This window comes from Tupaia chinensis, unplaced genomic scaffold, assembly GCF_000334495.1.
Source record: "Tupaia chinensis unplaced genomic scaffold, TupChi_1.0 Scaffold000311_2, whole genome shotgun sequence".
Lineage (NCBI taxonomy): Eukaryota > Metazoa > Chordata > Mammalia > Scandentia > Tupaiidae > Tupaia > Tupaia belangeri.
The window spans coordinates 5,382,780-5,406,094 of NW_006159803.1; the positions used below are offsets into that span (position 1 = coordinate 5,382,780).

The 23,315-nt window shown below is 41.0% G+C and overlaps 1 long non-coding RNA gene across 1 annotated transcript in view; it reads right to left on the reverse strand.

Moving 5' to 3' along the window:
• Positions 1 to 802: 802 nt before the first annotated feature.
• LOC106735127 (uncharacterized) overlaps positions 803 to 23,315 on the reverse strand; it is a 137,088-nt gene continuing 114,575 nt past the window's right edge. Inside the window, exon 3 of the long non-coding RNA XR_001370546.1 lies at positions 803 to 875. This is a non-coding gene — a long non-coding RNA (uncharacterized LOC106735127). The remainder of the gene's footprint in view (positions 876 to 23,315) is intronic.

Genomic DNA, 23,315 nt, shown 5'->3' on the forward strand with positions numbered 1-23,315 from the left:
TACACCACCTGCCAGCCCTGAGAAACACTAGTTTCTAAGCATGGTCAGAACTTCAGATCAATGGCCTGGCTACTGTGGTGCAGGCAGGTGCTGGAGATCATGTGGAAAGGCTCTGGGTTCATACCCAGGATCTGCCTTGTCATGCCTGCAGGGCACGGGGAGAATCACAGTACGAAGACCCCTTTGAGGGTACCCAGCCCCTTCAAGAAATGCAAACACTTAAAAAAAATAGAATTTCATGATCAACGAACATCTTTCTTTGACTATGTCACTCTTTCAAGCGTTTGCTCTACCCCTTTTATGTCTGTCCCACTAACTCAAATATAGGAGGAATCTTCTAGGACCTCACATAACTTATGAAAACTTCTCAGTCTGCTGCACGTGGACAGGTTCACTAATGTGACCGAATTGTAGTGTTGGCAAATGATACTGCTTGGATTTCTCAGGGGAAAGTAATTTTTTCATTAGTGAAAATTATATTTGACCTAGACTTAAAACATGGATAAAATGGAAGCACTGGGTCCTATAAATGGGCTTCAGAACATCCTTTTTTATATTAATGAACCTTCAGGGCATTCATTGATTTGTTGACTTCTTCACTTGCTTATTCATTAAACAAGTGGTTATTACCTACAATGTGCCCTGAATACAATATTACACAAGCATGCCCTATCCCTGCTGCTATGGGCTTGCTATCTAGGGGTGAAGAGAAACATTAAACCACTGTGTAAAGAGGGTGAAGACAAGAGAAAACTGAGATCTATGGGTTAGCAACAAAAGGGTGAGCACTTACCTTCCTGAAGAAGCTTCATCTAAGCTGATGGCTGAAGGATAAGCAGGAACAGACGAGTGCTTAGTCAGAAGATGCCAAAGTCCTGGAAAGGAGAGAGGGGTGCGTTTGAGATGGTGAATGAGGAGCTGTGTGGTTGGACTGCAGGGGCTGAAGGTGGGGAGGAGAGTGCCCCAACATGAACTGTAAGGATGGGCCTGAGGGTAGTCATGTGCGGACTTGCAGCCTGATTGAATAGAGGGAGAACTCTCCAGTCCCTTCAGTGTGGGCATGGGATGTTGCTGCAGACTAAGCTAGAGGGAAGTGGACATTGAAGTCATGAATCATGGTTAACAGGCTTGCAAGTTTCCAGTAGTAAAGAGAAGCAGACACTACTGAACATACAAGCAATTTAAAAACTCTTTTCCTTTTTCATATAGGTACCGGATCTCTGTAATATAGAGGTAAGATTTTTGTACTCTTTACAAAACTGTTATGTCCAATGAATATTCAGAGTAACAACATAGGAAATGATCACCTTTTAAAAATAAGCTCCTATTTTCAAGTAATCTAAAAATCAGGGCTCCATCATTCAATCATATGCAACAGAAATTTCTACTTTTTTGTATTTATTCAAAGATTTCTATTATTATTGATGAAAGGTAGATTATTCTATAATAATTATCATTTAAAGATGAACATTGCAATAGCAATACTTAACTAATACTTTTGAGGGGGAAAAATCTATGTTTTCCTTCCCTAAACTTTTAACTTTTAGGAAAGTCTAATGGTGGAGAAGGTACTGGCGACTGAGAATGTATGGGTTGTCGCATCATGACTTTTCCGACAACCCAATAGTAGAAGATGACTCCACTACACGCACACATAAGCAAAGAGAAAACACGTAGGAAGGCAGAGATTTGGAGACTGCAGCAGCCAGCCCACATTGGTCGCTTAGACAGCCACTGGAATCTGCAAATCTGTGGTGTCTCAAGACTCTGAGAGGACTCCAGATCTATAGCCCTAAGATTCCTTCTGAATCCCTGAAACCTTCAGATTACTTCTTTGATTGTCTCTCAACAATGTGAAGATGGCACCAGTGCAGTAAGGACACTTGAAATTCCATGACAATTTCATTTCCACATGTATAAGATTGAAACGAGTGACAGTTGAGTGGCAGTAGGGCAGACACACGACACAACCACACTGTAAGGAGAATTGGATATGCTCTCAGTCTGTACCCTCCATAGATTCAGTGAACATTTTTTTAAGATTTATTTAAATTCCATGTGTTACTATTATTATTTTTCAATTTTACCAGAGACAGAGAAAGAGAGAGAGAGAGAAAGGGAGAAAGAAAGCCGCCAGGTCCAGGACTTGAAGAGAAAGCAAGTCTCCAAGTCTAGGACTTGAACCGTGGTTGGCCATGTGGGAGTCCAGTGCCTTAACCACCACACCACCTGCCAGCCCCATGACTCAGTTAATTCTTATCTTTCTCTCTTCTGCCCCAGTTCACTCATTCCTTCAACAAGTATCTAGGGGCCAGGAACTATGTGGGAATTGGGTCTTCAACAATTTATTAAATCGCTGAATTATTTATTGAATAACAGACAAAAGAATGTAAAATTCTCTGTTGAAAATAGTAACATTTGACTTGTCATGTATTACATGCACACTTTGGAAGATCATGCAGTGTGTTATAGAGATGGAATATTGAATATCTATGATTGTCGGGCAATGTTCTAACCACTGGTAAATAAGAAAAAGGAGGCATCTATATTCATGAAGTTTATACAGTGATGGGGGAGCAGAACATAAGCACACATGCCATGGATATTTGAGAGTAATGTAGAAAAGCATGAACAGGAAACTGTAAATCTGATATAACAGTAACATAGTGCTTTCTTTAGGTGTTTGCCAAGGCTCCCTGGAGGAGGTGACCTGTATATTGAGATCTGAAAGGCAAGAGGAGTTCAGATCAGGGAGGGAAGGATTCCACACCCAGAAATGACTAATACAGAGGTTCTGTACAAGGAAAGATTTTGGCATGTTCAAGGAAGATGAGAGCCCTTGTAGCTGGGGGAGAGGAGAACAAGAAAGTTTGGAGAAGTGTAAAATGACATCTGAGGACTCATGGCCAAACGGAAGATGCCTGGCTTTGTTTTAAGTGCACTGGAAAGCCCCTGAGGATTTTTTTTTAAAAGAATTTATCTTTTCTATCCATCTCTCTATACACTGAAATGCAGTTTCTTTGCTATTGAATAAATGATGTCACTGCAGATGTATTCTATACCTCGCTTTTTTTCACTTAACAATATGCTTTAGAAATCCAAGCCAATGGGGACCAGAGGATAGCATAATGGTTACATTGCTGGACTCCTATGTAGTTGACCACAGTTCGAGTCCCAGACCCAACAACTTAAAACTCATGCTGGGAGCATGTGTGTGTGTGTGTGCCCAAAATCCAGGGGAAGAATGGAGAAGAGATTAAGGTTTAGTCATCCTACCAGGGGATGATTTCTTGCTTTTTGTCTGTCTCTCTGTCAAACCCCCCCGCCCCCCAAAATCCAAGCCAATGGGTTTTTTAACATTTATTTATCTATTTCCATGACAGAAAGAGAGAGATTGAGACAGACATCACCCTACAAGTCCTCTCGAAAATTACAGTGGGATCCACCCCTACCTCACCCAGCCTGGATCAAAGGGCCACAAGTCTGGTACACACAGGGAGACCTTGGTATGTGAACCTGCAGCTGTCCATGTGGGTCCAGCCTTGTGTTGCATTACCACTAGGCCAATGGCTGGTCTACACACTGGGAATTTTTAAGCTGGAAAACAGCCTGATCTGATTTATATTTGAAAAAAATATGGCTTCTACAAGGAAAATGCATAGCAGGATAACATGCTATGTGGAATGCAGAGACTGGAGAATGAGTGAAGCAGAATCCTGCCTTCAAGGGCACACTCTCTTTCTACTCTGCTCAGCATGTTCTTACTTGGTGCTGGTCTAGCTGCCTGGGCACTTGGCATCAGTCTCCATGCTGAACTGTGAGAGCCTTGGGGACCAAACTGGTCCGTCTGGCTCATCTCTGTGCAGCTAAGAAGCACCTAGTAAGGTGACTGACACTACAGTAAGTGCTCAATAAACACTGATAGGAGGGAAGAACTAACAAAACTAAGGGGTATTAATAAATCATTCTGCCCTAAACAGCATGACTTTCTTCCCATAATTAGTGTTTGTGATAGTCAGAGAGATACTTTCATGCAATAATAAAATGAAGACCAATATTCAGAGATTTTTTTCATCTCTTTGGGATGATGCACAGCAATCAGGATAGTAAAGGGCTCAGAACTGTATTCATATAAAATAACTAATACTAGGTATGTTGATCGGGCAAAGACCCAGGGGATCATGGCAGCAGCCTTCAGAGATGTAAGGACCTGTCATATAGCAGAGAGAGAAATCATGTTTATTTTATATTGCTCCAAGGGAAGGGGCAGGAGCAAGAGATATTCTTAAGACAAATAATTTTCTGTAGCTATTCAGAAAAGTCACCACACATTTTTACATAGAAAAATATGACTTTTCCAATGACCCAAATAGAAGAGATCCTCATGTGAAGTAATGAGCACAATGTTCCCAGAGATATTTAGACAGGAATTAGATGACACTTTGTCACTGCAGAAGTGACTCCTGGATTTAACCTAATGATACCAAGAGCTACCACTGGCCTTTCACATCCTCTGTGCCAGACACTATGTAAAGGGATTTACCAATATCCTCTATTCTGATTTTCAAAATGACTCTACTGGGAAGGAATAATCTACTTTTAGATGAGGAACTTCAGGCTTAGACAAGTTAAGTGACGTTTTACAAGGGCATACAATTAATAAGTGGAGTAACCTGGAGTGTGCCCAGGTCTGACTTGGAATCCTTTGTCCATCACCATATTGGGTTTTGGCAAGTTCAGGAATTTCATAATCCTGACCTCCTTCTCCATTCTCCCTCAGGGCTGGGTCACACATTTCATTCCACTCCACCACTGAGAAGGAGGGGGAGTGGTACACACAGCCAAGAATATTCACTGCTTGTTGTTTATTGATATTAAAGGTCTGATGCCATGAGAAGGGTCTGTTTTTTCTCTGCAAAGGTTGGTGGAGACAGTTATGGGGCAGTTCTTTCTTGACAAGGCTCCAATCTAATTTTCACTGCTCGTTGTTTATTGGTATTAAAGGTCTGATGACATGAGAAGGGTCTGTTTTTTTCTCTGCAAAGGTTGGTGGAGACAGTTATGGGGCAGTTCTTTCTTGACAAGGCTCCAATCTAATTCTTGCTTCTATAAGGCAGATCCTCAGGTCAGCATCTACTGGTGTTGCCTGAGGGTACCAAGGCTGAGTCTCTATCCTCCAAGGATCTCACAAAGAGATGGCCAGTCAATAGCAGGATTTGAATACTCCCGAATCCATAGTTCAACGTTTTTCTGACCTGACCCTAACATCTTGCACTCACCTTGCACTGTCTGACAGTTAAGTTTCTTCCAATTCTAAGAGTTTGATATTATAATACACTTTCAATAGAAGATGATTTTCACTAATTCAAAAAGGGAAAGTGAGAGGAAGGGCTATTATTGTTTATTTTGTTTGCCTTTGTGGAATTATTGAATGAGAGGAAGTTTTGTTTTTGTATCTGTATCTGTTTTCATCTTTTGTTTATTACTTCCAAGGAGGAGAATGTCATGTTTATGATCTCCACAAAGCCAAGGAGATATCATATTTGGATTTCTGAGGAAGTTGCAGATCTGAAAAGCCTAATATTCATGGACAATGATGACTTGGTGGCAAAAATCAATACATGATTTAAGGAAGACCTAGTGCCCCTTCCTTTCCCCATGCTGTCTAGAGTCCCACATGGACAGTTCTGTCTCCAGGGAAGAACTGGTGAAAGTCCAGCAAGGAAGGACTGGGCTCATTGGCACCAGAACGGGCAATTTCTCTCACTCAATAAATGCAAAGAACCAGTTTCCCTCACTCTAGAGAGAACCAAAGCAAATTACTAACATCAAAATGCCACTCAGTTATAAACCAACATACTGGATTATATTAAGGAGCAAGATGTATTTTCATGAAGAGGGAGAAAATAATTTTAGAGTAAAAGATGTATGAATTGTTCTGTGGAAGAATCAGAAAAAAAAGAGAATATAACCGATATGAATTAAACAGGCATTTTGTGTCTAATTAATGACGCCTGTGTTAGGCATTTTCCATAGTTAGACAATGTACTTGCCCCCTCTACAACACTGCGAGGATGTATTCCTTACTCTCAGGAATGAGCACCACATGTTAGACTTCCACTGAGGATACATGAACAAAACCCACAATGAACCTGTTCTCCAAAGCTTACCTTCTTGAGGAAGTAACGCTAATGCTAATGTTCCGAATAACTGTTCCTCAGGTTCAATTTTACATGCTTTACAAGCATCATTTCATTGAGTTATTTTAGGCCTTACAAGTGAGGATTAATCACCAGACCCTCTTTGATGTCTAAGGAAACCAAGGCACCGAGAGGAGAATGCACATAGCCAGTAAGTGGCAGAGCTGGCCCTCAGATTCAGCACGGGGGGTCGGGGGAGGAGGTTGGCATCAGAGTTCTTGCTCATACCTGTATTCTTTACTGTCTCTACAAAATGAACATGATCCAGATGAAGAGCCAAGAGCCCACATGGTCAGTGGTCGGCCAAAGTAGGACTTGAACCCAGGTCTGGCTGACCTTAAAGGCTAAGCCCTTTCATCAGACTGCTGAGAATGGTAGCAATTTTGAGTTGCTAGAGCCAGATAGGTTGAGTTGGAATCAGTTCCTCCTATATCAGTAGAGCGCTTCCCTCAAGTTAACCAAGGACAACACACAATTTTGAAAAGACTTATTGTACAGTAAAATATTTGGAATTTACATATCACTGTAAAAATGTGTCCTTCCTCTTCCCTTCTTCTTCCTCCCCTCCCTCTGTCTCTGACAGCCTTTTGGCTCTCACAGGCAGTGCTAGGTGCTACATTTTTAATGCAGATTAGATGTTCCTTAGATACTTTGCTTAGGGTTATCAAGGGTTAAGTTGGTAACAGTTTTCACTATTCAGCGATTTGACCAATGTGTATTAACTTTGAAATATTTTCTAGGACATCCAGACAAGATAATTCTGTTTCTGCCAATAGCAGATGTTCTTAAATTGACAAATGCTACTTCTCCCTTTCTTTTTCTATCTCTCAGATACTCTAGAATGTGCACGAGTCAGCGAAACTTGGGTTGCTTTTCTTTTTTACTCTCAAAGAGGTTTTATCGTAGAGGGCAGGGCCTGGCATTCCAGGGCCGGGATTTCCAAGTTAGTGTATGTTTCTTCAGCTGGTCCTGTCACTGATGAGCACACAGCGGCAGAGCGCCCTGCGTGAATGAAGTGTCCCCTGTGTTTTAGATCGTATCATATTTCCCGTGCTCGAGTGGATTAACAAAGGAAGAGCATCAACTAGCATGGTTGGTGAATTGAGAAAACAAAGGCATGAAGGACACATCTATACTGTGAGCCTGGATTTACTGAGAACCAAGTGTGGGCCACTCTTTATGAGGATCTATCTCATGGACAAGAAACTGCTCCATTGGGATCAGCAGATGTTGTAATGTTTACGTCCCTGGACTCCCACGTAGTTGACCATTGTTTGAGTCCCTGACCTGGTGGCTTAAAACTCATGCCAGGCGTATATGTGTGTGTGTGCCAAAAATCCTGAGAGGAGAATGGAGAAGAAGGGATTGCAGCGTGACTATCACCCCTGGGGGGTGATTGCTTGCTTTCTGTCTGTCTGTCTGTTTCTCTCTATCTCTCCAGTGAGCACATGTGCCCTATAGCGAGAGAGAGAGAGAGAGAGAGAGAGAGAGAGAGAGAGCAAGAGAAATAGAGAAACTACTCCATTGTAGAAAAAGCCGTTAACATACAATGGAACATGAGAACGCTAGAAAGGCTTGGTTAGCATAGTCCTTACTCATTTTTTTAGTACTTTTGAAAAGATCTGGAATGACATGGGATTCTCATTATAGACTTGCATCATGAAGTTTAATAAACATAAAACAACATCAGTCCAATGGCTCTTATATATGACTTCCCAGTCCTGTAGGATTTATTGCCTTATTCGGGATAGCTACAGGTATAAAAAATTCTTCTAATCTCAAGCCTGTCTCTAAGGTATGCTTTTCTGTGGTTCTTGCTCTGATCTACTCCTCCCCCTGGAAACCCACAGCCATTCAAGAATGGTCATCTGTCTGAGATATTGGTTTCAGATTTTACTGCTTATAATTTCTAAAGATGAGGCACAGAATACAAGTCAGCCACAAGTCAGAAGTATGTAAAAATGGAATTTTATTTTAGAATTACACGGACTTTCCTTGGCTCTGAGCCCTTAGAATGGCCTAGAGCAATGTCTTTATTTAGTGCTACCTGTGTATCTTCATTCTGTAAGAGTTGAGTGCATTTATTGAGTCTCATTACGTTATTGTTAACTCAGTCGCCATTTAGGTTCCTAAAGACCATCTACTCTTTCATTATTAGTCTCTGTGCAGGTCAAAGCTTGCCCATATTGGTTTTCCCTCTCCCTCCCCATTCCAAGTTGTGCAGAAGTCAATCTGCAGTCACAGAAAAATCAGGCAGAGGCAGGTCACATCCTAGGTCTGGTCAGGATGTGGTGACTCTTTGAATGTGGGACCTACAGGAGAGTGAGAAGACAGAAGTGACAGACCTGAATTCCACAGGCCTGGAGAATGAGGTTTCCATGAATAAAACATGAAAGGCCGACATATGGGAGAGGAAGAGAAACTAGTTTATGTGATGGAGACCTATAATGTGTTAAGTTCAAGACATGGTGAGTGTCAGTTATGGACCAGACATTCTGGTTGGACAAAAGGCATGAAGTTCAAAAAAAAACAAAACAAACACAGAAAAATCAGGAATATAGATTTAGAATTCATCTGTAGAGATGATGGTGGATGCTCTTGGACTGGGGCATGTTTTCAGAGGTCACTGAGAGAAGAAGAGAGAATCAAATGAAGCCTAACAGTGGCACCTGCAATGAGGAAGCAAAGGAAGGACTGGAGAGGCAGTGAATGTGCCAGGGTTGCATCAGGCAACTGAAGACAGTGGAGACGGGGACAGAATATCGCAATGCCCACACAAGCTTCAAAGTGGACATTGCTGTAAGTTAAGCAGAGGAATAAAGACAACATCTACATAAAAGAACAGCAGGAAAGAAGAGTCTGGAATGACATTTGTGACATTAGATGTCTCTTTGAGAATCCAATGTAGGTCACAAACAAAATGAACCTGAAGTGTGACCATGCAGAAGGATACAAAAAGTGACACAAATGCACAGACCTGTCAACAAGGCTTGGTGTGATGGTCCCCATGTCTGGGGCACAGCCGTGAAGGATACCTTCTTCAGAAGAGCTACAGTTTACGGATGAGACAAGGACAACACAAGGTTGCTGTGATTTGTTTCTAAACATACATGTAACATCATAGTCTTAACTAAGCACCTCTCCAGACTTCCTGGTAACTACTGAATTAAACCTCAGTCTTCCTTAGATTTTATATAAGGTCTGTGATCATCTGGTTTCAGACTCATCACCTGATACTTCTTCCACCTCTCTTAAATTCTAGTTTAAATGGCTATATTCTTAATTTTGAAGAGTTCTATTTAGTTTTAGTTTTTTTTTTCTGTTTCAAACTCAAGACCCATCATGCTATTTTTACTTTTCGTTTGTTTCAGCTTCTAGTTTATAATTTTGTATGAGGAGCTCATCTTCAGCAGGGTTGTTTTTTTCTCTGTGGGAATCCCATGTAAGCTAAGTTGTAGATGATTCCTTAAGAATGGTTTTATTTTAACTTCTGTCTGTTCTGGGGGATTCATCAGCCTAGAATCAGCTTTTATGTTAATGTCTTTGCTTGGGGTTCTTGCAGAATAGGGATAATTATAGTTTGGGCCATACTATTTATGAAGCAGAGTTCTTGGAGAAAACTATTTTCTACCAATGCACTGACTTGGTGGGCAGAAAAGTCGCTTTTTGCTTCTCTGGGCTGGGGGGTGGTGGAGTGTTACCAGTTTCCTTTTCATGGTCACAGAAGCCCTTTGATATTATGGAAGAGGTCCTGTTAAATATCGCTCCCCTCCTTGGCAGGAGGTAGGGGGTAAGGTGCTGAAGACCATGTTGTATGCTCATGATATCCCCATAGCTATGGTAATGTCTGAGCCTCTTAATTTCCAGCTCTGACCTCCTCCTTTATTTCTAGCATGTGAAATTTCTTTTCTTTCTTTCTCTCTCTCTCTTTCTTTCTTTCTCTTTTTTTTTTTTTCTTTCTTCTTTTTTTTCTCTCTCTCTCTCTCTCTCTTTCTTTCCATCTTTCTTTAAATCATGACTATTTCTCTCAAGATTCTTTACCTAGAGTTTGCATATTTGACTACTACTACAATTTATTTTTAGCTGGAGGAGGGCACTCTCATGGAAGTTTGTTTGTTTGTTTGTTTGTTTGTTTTTTCTTAAAGAGAGACTTTTGCTACACTAAAATCCCTTCTCCTCATTGTCCTCTCAAGTTTTTGGGCACATACACACACACACACACACACACACACACACACACACACATCCCCAGCGTGAGTTTCAAGGCACTGGGTCTGGGATTTGGACTGTGGTCAGACAAGTGGAAGTCCAGCACCTTTACCACTATGCCACCTGCTGGCCCCATTTTAAGCTTTTTTTTTTTTTTAACCTTATTCTACATCTTTAGTCAGGTCATATTATTACTATTTTTCTAATGCACTATTTGCATCACTCACTCATTCATTCCACAAGTATTTTTTATATATGTACTTTGCGCCAGACATTATTCTAGGTGCTTGTGCTGCAATAATGAAAAGACATAAGAGGATTTCTAAGCTCATGAAGTGTACCAGGAGGGAAGAGAAGTCAGGAATAAAAAGTAAATCACAGTGTGGTAAAAGATGGTGAGAGAGGAAGAAATAGAGCTGGGCAAGGGTAACAGGGCTGGGCGTGAGAGACAGGTTCAAGTAGTAAGCAGGATGCCCTGTGTAATAATCACGAAGGAGGTATTCTCAAGGTAATGGTGAGATTTGTGTGAGGACTTAAAAGAGACAACCTCTTACCTCTCATATGTCTCATATGCCTATCATCTATGTCCTGCTGCAACCAAGATGGTAGCTAGGAGAATCTGTGTGAACGTGCTGTAGAAGTAGAACTGACAAGACTCAGTGATGAAGAAATGCAGAGACTAGACTGCATGACAGGTGAGTAGTTGATGTTGCTACAATTCAATGAGACAGGATATGTAGGAAGAGGCTCAAATCTTAGGCGGAAGATAATGAGTTTCCCAGCTCTTCAGGGGAAACAAAGTTATCCTAGAACTTAGGTCAAAAGACAATTCCAGGGGGCTAACAGGTGGCATGCTGGATAAGGATGCTGAACTCCCACATGGCCGACCATGGTTCAAGTCCCAGACCTGGCAGCTTGCTTTCTCACTTTCCCTGTCTCTCTCTCACTCTGTCCCTCTCTGGTCAAATTAGGGAAAAAAAATAAAATAAATAAATAATTCTTTAAAATAAAAAGAAAATTCCTGAGGTGTTCTTCATACAGGGAATAAGAAGTTATGTGTGGGATTTGTCTTCAATCATTTTGTCCAAACAGTGCATAGTAGTGTTTTTTTTTTTTTAAAAGACTGTTTTTAAGCTAAGAATATAATAGAAAATGAATATCTGTTAATGTAATTTTATAGGGGTCCAAAATCATGCCCTTCAATTTATTAGCCTTCAGACTACCTCTCTTTATCAAAGGATACATTTGAGAGTACTTAGGCTCTTAGCAGGATGTATAGACTGACTTCAGTTAGAGTCAATTAAGGTTGCCTTGACTTTTCTCTATTTCTCCAGTTTTCCTCCACCATCACTCCACTCCTTACTGAGTTCTCTGAAGCCTCATGGACTAAGCCGCATGGACTAAGTATAATCTATCATCACCCAATTGCCTTTAGGTATCTGAAGACCATTACTGTAACTCCCCCTAAGGCTCCTCTTTTCCTGTGTAAACAATTCTAAATCTTTCAGATGTTCTTTATGTGAACTATGGCATGTTCTTCAGTTCCACATTCAGTCTCACCACACTGGTCACCTTTCTATAAAGACATTCCATCATTTCAAAGTTCTAAATCCCCAGATATGGTCTAATGGCATGGAATATAGTGATTCTATTGCTATTAATGCAGCCTAAGATATCAGTATTTTAGTTATTAATAACATTGACATGTCATTTTCACATGGACAACTGCCATGCCTGATTATTGCTATGCTATTAACAGGTGAAGAGGCTTGAATTAAGGACAAAACTCTATTACTCACTCCTGGAGACCTCCAAACATTCTGTGGATGTAGTTGTTTAATAAACAATGCATATTCTTTTCTCTTTTCTGAGAGAGATTTTTTGCTATTTTGCATTTGGACTCACAGGAGAGACAGAGAGATAGAAAGTGAGAAATTATCCCCCTCAAGGGGACTGGCCATGCTGCAATACCTTCTTCTCCATTCTCCTCTTGGAATTTTGGGCACACATGCACATGCACTCTGTGTGAGTTTTAAGCCACTGGGTCTGGGACTCGAACCACAGTCGACTACAAGGGAGTCCAGTGGCATAACCACTATACCACCTATTGGTCCCAAGCAATGCATATTTCAAACTTCTCTATTTTCTAGGTCACATTTCCCCATCTTGTTTGCAAAACATATAGAAGACTTTCTAAAATACTTTAGTTAAATAAATAAATATCTGTTTTACCCTGAATCTATTGACTTTTTTCAATGAGAAAATAGTACAGTTTTGTGAGATGCATCCTTAATAACCCATTGTTGTTTAAAGACTCACACAACACATATTTAAAATCTGTTCTAGACCTGAATGCAAATTGATGTCATACTGAATAATCTATAGTTTCTACAATTTACCTTTTCTTTTTGAAATGAAAAATTTCCATGCTTCATCACTACCTATTACCACTAGTATAGGTAAAGAACAAGGTGCTGGCAAGGCATCATGGTTTTAGACTAGATTTGCTCCTAGTTATTCATAGCTGTACAATCCTGAGCAAGTTGCTTGATTCATCTGTAAAAATTAAGGTTTGGACTATTACCTCTAAGAGTGCTTCCTGCTCAGTTTCTTTAATGTAAGTATCCTCTTGCTGACACACCACCTATAGTCTTTTTATTTCAATATGCAGTCTTAGAGTGAATTGTTTCCCCTTGCTAATAATAGATGTGTCACCCAGCAAGGCAATTCAATATCCAAGATCACTTGGGTCTCTTTTGGTGCATTTTTAAAAATTATTAATGTTGAAATGTAAATCTCATACCCAAAAATTCACCCATAAAAAGTGTACCATTCAATGGTTTTTGACAGCCACAGAAATAATAACCATAATCCATGTTTAGAACATTTTCAACTCTTGTTCTTTAATTAACTAGAACATAGTTCATCCAGGGGTCTGTGCATGCTAGAGCAACACAAGACAGGGCTCAAAATCTTCTTCTAATTGTTGCTCCCATTCCTAAGTTGTGTAGCCTCATTCTTTTTTATTTTGGAGAGGTTTTCACTATAGGGTGCGTGCGCTCGCCAGACAGACAGAGAGAGACATAGAGACAGAAAGCGAGAAATCACCCCCCAGGGGGGATGGTCACACCTCAATCCCTTCTCCTCCATTCTCCTCTCGGGATCTTGGGCGCGCACGCACACGCGCACGGCGTGAGTTTTAAGCCACCGGGTCCGGGACACGAACCGTGGTCGACTACATGGGAGTCCAGCGACATAGCCATTACGCTAACTGCTGGTCCCATGTTGCCTCATTCTTAATTACTGCCAGCACTTAGCAAAGCACCAGCTGGCTAAGTATGAATGAAAGCTTTTGGAAGTGCCCTTGGACCTTTTTTATTGATATACTAAATGTTAATTCACTGCATTTTTCCAGGCTCAAGGAAATTACAGAACTGTTGCAATAATTTAAATATATGGAATCTTCAGGGTTGGCCCCATGGCCTAGTGATTAAGGGGGCAGTATTCCACATGGTCAACTGTATGGCTCAAGTCCTTGTCCTGGCAGCTTAAGAAATTTGTTAGTTATGTATTTATATGTGCCTCAAATCACAGCAGATGAAGAAATGGAGGAGAAAAGATTGCAGCATGATCACACTCCATTGTAGGATACATTCTCCCTCTCACTGTGCCTTTCTCTGGCAAGTGCACATACCCTCTGCAATGAAAGGAAAAAACAGAAGAGCGAGAAAGAAATGAGATCTTGATAGGATAGCTAGTTTTCCTCATTTCTGAATCAAAATTTACTTAAGTCTCTCAATCTGTACACAAAGAGTTCTCAAACCTACTATCTACCTGGTTCTGGAGATTGAGGAGTGAAGGAGACAGGAGAAGTTTAGCTGTCATAGAACTTACTCTCTACTAAGAGGAGACAAGCAGGAAACGATTGAAACAATAAAATTTCAGGTAGAGATAAGCATAGATATGAAGACAGTTACACAGGGTAATATAATAGAAAGGCCAAATGGTATGTAATTATCAAGTTCAGAAACCTTTTCATATCATCTCAGTCTGTCTTCACAACCCTCTATGATATACAAAGGGCTTATGTTATTATAATTCCTACTTGATAAATGAGAAACTAAGGTGCAGAAAAGTAAAGTGACTCGAAGTCATACAGCTCATGACTGAGAGAGCTAGAATTTGTGTCTGGTTGTCTGATTCCAGATCGGAATGCTTTCTACCACGTCATTTAGGAAATTAAAATGGCTGTGCAAATTATGGTGTGTCTATCTCCTGGAATATCACGTCATATTTACAAATGATAATTATGAAGACTGATGCTTATGAGTGATGTTTTAAATGTTCATGGAAAATGCAAATTATAAAAAAAACATGGATTACGAAAATTTTTTGCACCAAAAACAAACTCTTACTTTAATTCCATTTTTTCCCCATGAGCTTTTTGAAGCACTCATGTATAACATTAGGAGAAAATATAAAATGCAAAATAATATACATGCTAAGTAAAAACTTAAAAATTCCTGTTTAGACAAAGATTGAGAAGTGACATATTGAAAAAAGAAGTATTTGTGTGACGGTGTTTCTTTGTCTGGTTTCCTAAATTTTAATAATAGATTGTATTCAGTATCAATAAATTTAACACATCGGGTAAAATTTATTTTCACCATTTGACTATTATATGTACTAGTAAATCATAGTTTCTATAAAGATCAAGAATGTAATCCACACAGATAGTAGTCACCATACAGTTTTAGGAGCAAGAAAACATCTCTTGGAAATGAAGTTCATAGAAGGCCAGAGAAGGGCCAATTACTTGATCTCAAAAGACGGGAGTTTATAAAAGGCCAACCTCACAAGGGAGAAAAACCACCTGGGTTAGAAAGGAAAAGGAAACACTTGAGGGCTATGTTCCTCTTACAAACAAAGGAATACTAACTGAATACTAATACTCCCTGTCTGGGGAGTATGTCTGTCTCTTGAGGAACATTACAGGCTATTCAATCACTCTGGGTCCGTAGTACAGAAGATTTTCTATGTAAATCCTCTCAACTGGTCCCACTGGCTATACTTGAGTGTGACTGTAAGTCAGAGTTCTGACAGGACTCAAGCAGATGGCACACGTAGGGTAATTTGAAAAGCTATGAATGCAGAGATAATTTTCAAAAGTGGTGCAGTTTATACAGAGTGGTGGCCCAGTGGCCTGGGGCTAGTCGCAGAGGAGTGCTGCTGCCATCCTCAGGCTGCAGGGCCAGGAGAAGCCTGTGAGGAAAGAACAACCCTAGGAGAAGTGACCTCTGCTCTCCCTAGGAGACAGCTGAGGGATTAAATAACTTCCTTTCATAGCCCTGTTGGCTTCTGCTCTTTTGCCAATATTCCTGATGTCTGAATTTGCCAAGAAGCAAAAGGACCAGGGAGCTGTTTGGCATCATCTTTGCAGGCCAAACTTCAGGGGCATAGAGAAGGGTGGAGAGTGGATTTGCAGGATAGGAGGGAATTCACAGCACAGAGAAGAAGTAGGAAAAGTTTCTTCTTGGTTCTTCCTTTCACAAACCCTCCCTTCCTTGTCCCCTACTTCCCACTATAAGAAACATGGTGGTACAGAAGAACAGTGAGGACAGCAAGGGTCTGGAAGCCACTACTCAAAGATTCAGGATCTCTGAGTCACATGAGCCCTGCAGCACAGCTAACCCCTGTGTATAGGGAGCCAGATCCCGTATGGCCAACTGTAGTTCACATCAATCAGCAGACTGAAAAACACACCAGGTGTATGTGCCCTGAATCCCCACAGGATGGACAAATGGAGGAAAAAGGATTGCAGCATGACCACACCCCACTGCGGGGTGCTTTCTCTCTCTCTTTTTGCCAGAGAGAGTACAAACCACTGCTAATAAAGAAAAAAAAAATTAAAAGAAGAAAAAAACCTGCAAATTGTATTGATGTAAGAAACATACCTCTGAATCTGGGGCCTTTGAATGCTAGTAAAACGTACAAGCTCTGAGTCAGATCATTTGAGTTCACATCCTGCCTGTGTAACTTTTGTGATTCTGAGCCTCGTGTTTGTTGTTGTTTTCTAACTTGCCATTCGATTCCATTTAAAAACAAAATGCTTGAAGAGCAATACGTGTTAGCAATTTTTATCTGTAAATGGGAGTACAGTACCTGTTTCTTCCTGTTTCTTAGTTTTGCTCCATGAATTAGACAAGGTAAATGAAACATATGAAAGGGCTTCAAAGACTACCAAGTACTATAGGAGTATACCAACACTTCTATTTTCCCTTTTTTAATACCTCCCACTCTTCTTTTATCTACTGAGCAAATAACTGACTTGGACAGTGGGGAACAAGTAGATAAGGTCCTGGAACTCATACTCAATGAGGGCATGAGGACAATAGGCAAATGACTAAATCAGAAAAGAAGTTGCAACTAGTGGCATTAGACACCATAAAGAAAACAAAACGGGGTCAGCAGGTGGCGTGGTAGTTAAGGGCCTTGGATTCCCATATGGCTGACTGCAGTTCGAGTGCCAGACCTGGTAGCTTGCTTTCTCGCTTTCCCTTCCTCTCTCTGGTCAAATCGGGGGAAAAAAATACATGGAATTAAATGAATACATAAATAATTCTTTCTAAAAAGAGAGGAAAAAAAAAACCAGGAAAATAGTTAGAGAACAGTAATAGGCATTTAGGTATGGGAATGACTTAGTATAGTAGAGAAGGGCTGTCATTGGGGAATTTAAGCTGAGACATACATGACAAGAAAAGTTGTGGCGATGAGAAAATGGATGATGGTGGTTTGGAAGGATCTAGGCTAAGGGTACAGGAGTACAAAGGCTCTTCACACAGGAGCAAGCCTGGTGTATTCAAAGGATAGGGAGAAGGCCAGGGTGCTTGGAGCCTGCTAGGGGATGAGGTTAGAGAGGTGAGCAACTGCAAGTTAAAAGTCTGCCATGATCTCAGTTCTTTCTTAATCTTGCTTAAGTGTTGTTATGTGGGTGTGAAGACTGAGATGTACAGGGAAATCCTCTAGTACTGAAAATGCTATAGCTGTTCTGAGAAGAGAGCCATTGCTGAGGGCTTAAAACAAGAGGGAAGGGGCTAGCAGATGGCGTAGCAGTTACATCATTAGACTTCCATAAAGCCAACCATGGTTCAAGTCCTGGACCTTATAGCTCAAAACTCACAACAGGCTTGTGTGCGTGCATGGCCAAGATCCCAGGAAGAGAACGGAGAAGGGATTGTGGTGTGGCCATCCCCTCTAGGGGGTTATTTATCACTTTCCCTATTATCTCTGTCTCTCTCTCTCCCTCCCCAGTGAATACATGCACTCTAAGGCAAAAACTTCTTTAAAAACAAAAACAAAAATGAGAGGGGAAAATGCTGCCCAAGAAGAGGGCACTGGAACTCGGCCTTGAAAAAGGTGATGATGACAATATTTGGAGAAAATCGGGGCTTTCATCAAGAGGAGATGAGGAGCACTTGGACATAGAGTGGGAACATATAGAATGGCTTTGCTGAACACAAAAAGCAATAATCTGGTCATTGGCATTGAGGGTAGGTGCTTGGATTGGTTCTCTAACACAGGGAGCAGATTTCATGGCTAAGTCTTGTAAGTCAGGCCCTTTCCCAGCCTGTCTGTACACAAGATGCATGTACAGTGGTCACCAGCTTTGACACTGAGGTCTTAGACTTGAGGACAGAGTCCATCTATATGTCCACTGAGTCTCTTGACTTCTCTTGTACCCTCAGTTGACCACCAGAATGTACTAACACCCTCCAGAAGAAGAAAAATCATTACACTTTCCTCGATTCAATGAGGATATTAGCTCACGTCATATGGTGCAAAGAGCCTTGGAATTTAAGCCTGGTTCTTTTACTTGCTTTTTGACCTTTTGCAAACTTTATTTCTCTAAGTCAGTTTCCCTATGTATAAAATGGAGACAACATGGCTACTCTCCAGGACTGTAAGAACTCAATGATGTAATGTATCAAAAGTTCTGTTTCCATTCTCCCTACCCTTTACCTTCCTGTGGTCATTTAAAGTATATAAGTAGATTCTGAAGCTTTTCGGTAAGTCTGTGATTGTCAGTCAAAGCAGCAATGCCAGAGAGGCAGAGCATCCAAGCGGGTTTCCTCTGGATTAAACCCAGCCAGCCAAATAAGCTCCTTGGTCTGATACCCTTCCTGCAAGGTCAGATATCCAAAAGGACATGCTTATTCTCCAAGGCAACAGCAGATGCTTACAACAACAGAAGGGAGAGGGTCAGACAATTTAAAATAGAAAATAAGGTCAGAAGCCCAATTTGGCCAGTGAATACTGACCTCTCAGAAACATTTTTAAATGCCCAAGTGTGAAGTGGCTCATTTTCACAAACTCTCCTTCAGATTGTTTCTCCTAGCTGAGCACCCCAGAAAACGTAGAAAATGAGCCAATCTGTAATCTCCATAAAGCAAATATTCTATGCATTTAGATAGAACATTTTTAGTCTGCAACAAAAACAAAAATGAGAGGGGAAAATGCTGCCCAAGAAGAGGGCACTGGAACTCGGCCTTGAAAAAGGTGATGATGACAATATTTGGAGAAAATCGGGGCTTTCATCAAGAGGAGATGAGGAGCACTTGGACATAGAGTGGGAACATATAGAATGGCTTTGCTGAACACAAAAAGCAATAATCTGGTCATTGGCATTGAGGGTAGGTGCTTGGATTGGTTCTCTAACACAGGGAGCAGATTTCATGGCTAAGTCTTGTAAGTCAGGCCCTTTCCCAGCCTGTCTGTACACAAGATGCATGTACAGTGGTCACCAGCTTTGACACTGAGGTCTTAGACTTGAGGACAGAGTCCATCTATATGTCCACTGAGTCTCTTGACTTCTCTTGTACCCTCAGTTGACCACCAGAATGTACTAACACCCTCCAGAAGAAGAAAAATCATTACACTTTCCTCGATTCAATGAGGATATTAGCTCACGTCATATGGTGCAAAGAGCCTTGGAATTTAAGCCTGGTTCTTTTACTTGCTTTTTGACCTTTTGCAAACTTTATTTCTCTAAGTCAGTTTCCCTATGTATAAAATGGAGACAACATGGCTACTCTCCAGGACTGTAAGAACTCAATGATGTAATGTATCAAAAGTTCTGTTTCCATTCTCCCTACCCTTTACCTTCCTGTGGTCATTTAAAGTATATAAGTAGATTCTGAAGCTTTTCGGTAAGTCTGTGATTGTCAGTCAAAGCAGCAATGCCAGAGAGGCAGAGCATCCAAGCGGGTTTCCTCTGGATTAAACCCAGCCAGCCAAATAAGCTCCTTGGTCTGATACCCTTCCTGCAAGGTCAGATATCCAAAAGGACATGCTTATTCTCCAAGGCAACAGCAGATGCTTACAACAACAGAAGGGAGAGGGTCAGACAATTTAAAATAGAAAATAAGGTCAGAAGCCCAATTTGGCCAGTGAATACTGACCTCTCAGAAACATTTTTAAATGCCCAAGTGTGAAGTGGCTCATTTTCACAAACTCTCCTTCAGATTGTTTCTCCTAGCTGAGCACCCCAGAAAACGTAGAAAATGAGCCAATCTGTAATCTCCATAAAGCAAATATTCTATGCATTTAGATAGAACATTTTTAGTCTGCTAGCCTCTATTTGAATAATTGAGTGGATTCTCAGTGCACAAAATGTTTCTTTCCAAGCTCAGCTCAGTAGGTTGCTAAGGTGAACGTGTTCATGATTAATGCTGTTTATAAACACACTGGGGGAAAAAGAAAGGAGGAAAGAGCCCTGGTGTATATCGGCATTTTAAATGCTGTGATTTTGATTCAATTTAATTATTTCTTCCCCCTGGCTTTAAATTGAAGGGCTTCAAAATCAGGAGTTGCATCTCATAAACTTAATTAGTTTCCCTTGGTATGAGACAATGAGTTCAGAAACAAAGAACTCCAAAGTGGGGGTGAAGTGTACAGAGAGAGTGTGAAGAGTGTTGGCCTGGACACCAGAGGCCTGGGTTCTAAACCTGATGCTGTGACTACCAATCTGCTAAGCTCTAATTCAATGTCTTGATCTCTTCATTGTTAAAAATAGGACAGATAGTCTCTAAAATATTTTTCAGTTCTAAAAGGATAAGTTATGTAATTGGGGAAACAATACTCAGAGATTTGTTACTCACACCCAATACCATAAATTGTTCAGTGTTCTGGAATCCTAGAACAAAGAGCTGATTTGGTGCATTTACAACCTCCTGATCGTAACTGGGGGTAAGAGAACTTGAGCTTCACTTTCCTTACCTGTATAATAGGAATAATTACATAGTCCCCTTACTACCTCCTAGAGCTTTTATGAGCACTGAAAATCAAAATAAGTTAAGTTGTATGCAAAACAGCTGTACAGAGGTTGAAGTGATGAGACTCTGGACAGTAATGTGAAGGTGGGATTAGGGTAGAAGTAGAACGGGTGAACGGTTGATTCCCAAGGATGGGTGATAAAATGGCAAATGCTGCTCTCTCTGCTTGAGTCTGCAAAGGCTCAGTGGAAGCAGCTGGGGCCTCCAGAGCCCAATTCATTGTTCCCAGCATTGTCTTTTTTTTTTTGGAGAGGTTTTTGCCTTAGGCTGCATGCACTTGCTGGAGAGAGAGAGAGAGAGACAGAGAGAGAGAGAAAGAAAGAGAAACAGTGAGAGGGAAAGTGATAAATCAACCCCCAAGGGGATGGCCGTGCCATAATCCCCTCTCCATTCTTCTCCAGGATCTTGGGCATGCAAGCACATGCACCTGGCTTGAGCGACTAGGTCCAGGACTCGAACTGTGGTTGGCCATGTGCGAGTCTAGAGATGTAACTGCTACGCCATCTGCTTGTCCCCCGCCCTCCGCCAGCATTGTTTATTATGAGCATCTGGGCTGGGCCTCAAACAGAGCAGACTCTCCTGTATATTTCTGTATATAATGAAGGTGACCCAGGGAGGCTGAATTGTCAAATGGTCTTTGCCATTCTGACAGCCACACAGAACAAATTCAAAGTAGCTTTCATGGAATTAATGTTGTTAAGATGTCCGTACTACCCAAGACAATCTACAGATTCAATGCAAGCCCTATCAGAATACCAATGACATTCTTCACAGAAAAAATAAAGAATCCTAAAATTTGTATGGAACCATAAAAGACTCCAAGGAGCCAAAACAACTTGACCATAAAGAACAAACCTGGAGGCATCACACTACATGATTTTGAAAATCTACTACAAAGCTATAATAATAAAAACAGTATGGTACTGCCATAAAACAGCCAAAAGCTATGTAAAATAATGTTCAATTTATTACTGGTTTTTGCCTTAGGGTGTGTGCACTCACCAGGGAAAGAAAGAGAGATAAACACAGTGAGAGGGAAAGTGAGAAATCATCCCCCAGGGAGGATAGCCATGCTGCAGTCCCTTCTCCTCCATTCTCCTCCCATTATCTTAGGCATATACACATACATGCCTACATGATTTTCAAGCCACCAAATCTGGGACTCGAACCATGGTCAGCCATGTGGGAGTCCAGCAACATAATCGCTACACCATCTGCTGGTCCTTTGTTCAGCATACTCAATCATCAGAGAAATGCAAATTAAAACTGCAATGAGATATCACCTCAAGCCTGTTAGGATAGCTATTATAAAAAAGATGAGGGACCAGCAGTTAGCATAATGGCTATGTCACTGGACTCCCATGTAGTTCAAGTCCCAGACCCGGTGGCTTAAAACTCACGCCGGGCGCGTGTGCCTGCATGCCTAAGATCCCGAGAGGAGAATGGAGGAGAAGGGATTGCAGCGTGGCCATCCCCCTGGGGGGTGATTTCTCGCTTCCTGTCTGTTTCTCTCTGTCTGTCTGGCGAGTGAACACATCCTATAGCAAACAAAACAAAACAAAACAAAACAACAACAATAACAAAAGAAAACAAAACTCTCCAAAAAAAAAAAGAAAAAGATGAAAGGTAAGTGTTAATGAGAATGTAGAGAATAGGGAAAGCTTGAGTACTGTTGGTGGTATTGTAAATTAGTACAGCCATTTTAGAAACCTGTATAGGGACCAGCAGTTAGCATAATGCCTATGTTGCTGGACCCCCATGTAGTTGACCACAGTTCGAGTCCCGGATCCGGTGGCTTAAACTCATGCTGGGTGCGTGTGCATGTGAGCCCAAGATCCCGAGAGGAGAAAGGAAGAGAAGGGATTGCAGCATGGCCATCCCCCCAGGGGTGATTTCTCGCTTTCTGTTTCTCTGTCTCTCTGTGGCTTTCTGGTGAGTGCACACGCACTATAGCAAAAACCTCTCCAAAAAGAAAAAAAGAAAAAAAAAAAAAAGAAACCTGTATAGAGGTTTTCAAAAAACTAAAAAATAAAATTATGAGCAATCCTGCTTCCGGGTACATATTCAAAGGAATTAAAACCAGTATGTTGAAAACATAACTACACTCTCATGCTTGCTGCAGCACTATTCATAACAGACAAGATTTGGAAATAACTTAAGTTCCCACTAATGGATGAATAGTTAACAAATGTGGCATAGGGGCCAGCATGTGGCTGCACTCCCATATGGCCAACTGTGGTTAGAGTCCTGGACCTGGTGGCTTGCTTGCTTTCTCTCTCTCTTGTGTGTGTGCATGCACGCACATGTGCCCTGTAGCATTATTAAAATAATAATGATAAATAAAATTATTGTTTTTAAAATGTGATATATACAACGAAATACTATTAAGCCTTAAAAAGCAGAAAATTCTGTCATTTGTAACAACATGGATGAACATAAAGGACACTATGCTAAATGAAATAAACCAGGGGTAGAGAAAAAATATCACATGTTCTCAATATATGTGAAATCTAAAATAGCTGAATTCACAGAAATAGAGAATAGAACAGAAGTGGAGTACTGAACGGGGAAAGAG